This window comes from Pteropus alecto, unplaced genomic scaffold (assembly GCF_000325575.1).
Source record: "Pteropus alecto unplaced genomic scaffold, ASM32557v1 scaffold30, whole genome shotgun sequence".
NCBI lineage: Eukaryota > Metazoa > Chordata > Mammalia > Chiroptera > Pteropodidae > Pteropus > Pteropus alecto.
Window position 1 is genome coordinate 1396011 of NW_006429782.1, and position 4026 is coordinate 1400036.

The following is a 4026-nucleotide window of genomic DNA, read 5'->3' on the forward strand; positions in this document are numbered from 1 at the left end:
AAAGGAGTGGGGCAATTTCTAGGAACCGCACGCACTCCGAGGGACAAAGGCGGCCACCTGTCCCTGAAGTCACGACACTGTGTGGAGGTGGGGAACCTGGTTTCACATCCTGGCTCGGCTCCACCTGGGTCTGGTCTGAGTCTCTTCAGCCAGAAAATAGACAGCTGTTCAAAAGCTGAGACCGGGTCCCCACGTGTCGTTTTGTGGCTCTGAGCCCAGGACGGTCGACATCAACAGCCTCCTCTGAAGCCACCTGGACTTCAGATGAAATCTCTGTCTGCGGATTTTGGCTTGCGCGGCGGTGCCGGGCTATGATGGACAGACTCCTGCTGAGGGCGGCCAGGTGAGCTGGACACCGGGCACTGGAGGGCTGTGCAGATGGTGACGAACGTCTCGAGAAAGTGTGGCAGAGGGTGGGAGCCCGGGAGCTTGGCTTTTGGGGTTACTTTCTCCTACGTGGAGGGTTTGCTGAGAGGCTGAGTGACACCTCTATCAGCCTTGCAAGGCTAGGGGAACGGGGGTCGAGATCCGGGGCCTTCGAAGGGCAGAGAGCGTGGCGACCCTCTCCTTGGTCCGAACTGGGACAAAAAAGTGGCACCCTCTAAGAATAAGGGTACACAGGAAGTAGACAGCCACTGACAGCAACCGAAACCCAGTTTTGAATAATCTCAGGACTGAAGTGACACTAGCTTGCTAGCAGCCTTGGAGGCTGGCAGAAGTAGACACGAATCCTCTCTGGGGGAAAACGGCACCATCTCAGCCCTCAAACGGTTTCTACAAATCAGTCTGCAATTACGATGTGTAGCACACAATTAGAAATAATCAGGCATACAAGGAGACAAAGCCTCACGAACACAAATCAGCAGAAACAACAGCCAATACGAACAGACTCACAGGGGTTATAGGCACGAGATCTGACGGAGACTTTAAAATAACTGTGTTAATTACATTCAAGAAGATAAATAGTGACACCCGGAATTTTAGCAGTGAATTGGAAAGAACCCGTGGACGAATGGAAAGTGCCAATATCTGAAATGTAAGAACAGAATGGAAGACGTAGTATCACTAAAGACTGTCAAGGAGAAGATTAGCGAACTGGAAGGAGTTCAGGGGGAAATATCCAGAATGAAGCACAGAGACACACAGGGAAAAAAAACCACAGCAGAGGAGGCAGATGTAGGGGTGCCCTGAGGGGTGCCCTGAGGTCTGATACACACGTAATCGGAAATCTGGCAGGAGGAGAGAGAGAATGGGGCAGAAGCGATTTTTAAACAATGACAGATAATTTCCCACAACCGATCAGAAAAACCTCGAGCCACAGATTCAAGAAGCCGTAGCATCTTAGAAACCGACAGAGAAATGGCCAATAAGACGTAGTGACTTTATATATGTGGAAAGGCGCCCAAGGACGAGTCATCAGGCAAACGGGAATGAAAAGCATCACGAGAGGCTGCTTCATAGCGACCAGAGTGGCGAAGTTTAAAGAGGCCGACGGTACTCAGGGTCGGGGAGGGCGGAGAAACACCAGGAGCTGAGTGATGGATGAAACGGCGCAAACCACTCGGGAACACGGGTCAGCAGGTTCTCATAAGGCTACACGCACACGTAACCTATGGGCCAGCAATTCCCTTCCGCGGGCTTTGCCCCAAACAAATCAAAACATGTTGCCAAGAGAACGATATGACATGTTCCTACGTCTTCATATATAGTGGCGAAAACTGGAGATGACTCGGGTGACCGTCAATAGGAGAACGGGTGAGCAACTGGTCGCTCAGACTACGGGCCACGACCGCGCTCCGAGAAAGGACAGGTGACTGCGAGGGGGGGCCACCCGGGCGAGGCCCGTGGCGCTTCGTCGAGCAAGAGATGACGGGCGGCGACTGCTCCGCGTGGTGGCCGGGGCGCCGGTGTGCACGGGCGCGCCCATCTGTCGGACTTTAGCAAACCCCGGCTCCCGGCTCTGCTTCTGTCACCGAACGCGCATGACACCTCAGTGAAATCGGTGCGTCGCGACACGCAAAAACATAAGCTGCCGGAGGAAAGGGGGCAACGATTCGGTGGACCCGGCGGAAATTCTAGGCCTGGTGAAAATAAGCTTCGAGAATTACGGGGAAATAAAGACATATTCGGGCCAACAAAAACATTTTTCTCACTGGCAGACCTGCCTCCTGAACGGTAAAATGAAAGCATATTGGAGAAAATGAGCCCAGATGAAAGGCAGGAAATTCGAGAAGGGCTAAAGACAGACAGACAGACAGACAAACAAACAGAAAAAAAAACACAAACTGAGGAAGGAAAGGAATTTGATAAAATAATGAGAAAGTTCCTGGGGAAAATACACAGGAAGTGAAAGCCTTCGGAACGCACGTGAATCACGAGCTGTCAACTCCCACAGACGACGTTCTGTGCTTCTGCCTTAAACAGTTTAGGACACTCTTTTTCATTATGCTCTTTTGGTGATCAGAGTCCAGTGGCTGGAGTCCCCATTAGTACCTCAGAAGTTTGCTAGTGACATCTTATCTGAATTGAGTGGCTTTACGTATAGGAAAAAAATGCAGGCGGCATCTGAAAAAAATCTTTCTTCCCCTCCATGGGCTGTGACCGGTCCAGGGCCAGCATGACAGGGTCCAAGGCCAGCTGTCCCCGCTGCTCCTCAGGCCGGCACTGCCACCGCAGCGGGCCTCGGCTTCTATAAAATTGGGAACTAGAAAGGAGTTTCATTTCCATTTGTTTTATATGTAAAATTTAAAAATTCTTACAACGGTGTCATACTATATACATATAACCAACGTGTAATAAATGGAGCGTTCGTAAAGCTCCCGGTTTGAGGACCGTGGACATGTGCCACATGTCAGTGACACCATCGCCACAATCAAGAGTGACCACGTCCATCACCCCAGATGCTCAGAGGACCGCCAGTTCCTCGCACTGCTCTGAAGCTGAGGGTCTTTGCTCCGTCGTAACTTCATTTTGCAGACGAGGGAATAGGCTCAGAGACGGGCAGTGATTTGTCTAAAGTCACCCAGCTATCAAGTTGCAGAAACAGAATTAGAAATAGTAGGAGTGTGGGTGCTGGGCCCAGAGAAGTCCTGGTGGCCACCTGGGTCAGAGAAACCCCCGAGGGACACTGAATGACAGAAGCCTGAGCCTCGAGCCCCCTGTCTAGCGGTCTGGAAGGGGCTCAGTCCCAAGGACTCTGCTGCCGGCTTCCGATGGTGCCGCCTGCATGCGCACGAGAAGCCTGTGCAGTTCCTGAAAGACACTGTCACCTCTGCACGACGTGGAGGACCCCTGTGAGGGCTTCTCGAGGTGGCATTTCTGTCCCCTTTCTCCTTTGGGGTTTTGTGGCAGCTGAGTCCTGCTTCCGTCTTGGCACTCAGGGGAGTGACAGGCATGCTCTACGGCTGCAGAACAGGCTCAGATGTTGCAGGCTCTAAGATGTCACTTGGGTTTTGGGTCTTGCCGAGACCCCAGACTCTGTCTGACACCCCCGAGGGGATGCATGGCAAGGAGGTACCAGGACCCTCTTGGGGGCGGGCGGTCCAAGCCACGGTGTCCTACGGTGTAGAGCCACGACGCAGACGGCACGCTGAGGCGGCTGCAGCCCCTGCGGGGACCCCGGAGCTCTGGGGCCGCCGGGACAGTGGACGTGCTCCGGGCCACGCGGGCGCACACCCTGGCATCCGGGAGAAGCTCGAACCTGCTGAGCGTGTCTCGACGGGGCAGACAGAGGCCCGCTCAGACACTGCACCAGGCTGGCGTCCCCCGGGGACCCAGGAGGGCTGACGCAGCTCCTCTGTGGGCCTGTGATGCCATCTCCACCCTCAGAGGTGTTTTCCGGCTGCACAGGAAGAATGACGGCGAGACCCAAAAATGCCGGCAACCCCTGTGAATTCCGCACATAGCTCTCATAGCTGGGACGGGTGCCACTCCCAGCCCGCTCGATAAACCGATAAAGGACACGGAGCAGCCGTCTGCTCACCAGAAGGGAAGGCAGGCGGCCAGCGGGGAGCCTCCCAGCCCCAC

At 54.2% G+C, this 4026-nt stretch overlaps 1 protein-coding gene across 2 annotated transcripts in view; it reads right to left on the reverse strand.

Annotated features, from left to right (window-relative positions):
* Positions 1–4026, reverse strand: part of GNG7 (G protein subunit gamma 7) — a 101003-nt gene that overhangs the window by 12626 nt on the left and 84351 nt on the right. The gene's annotated exons all lie outside the window — the stretch shown is intronic.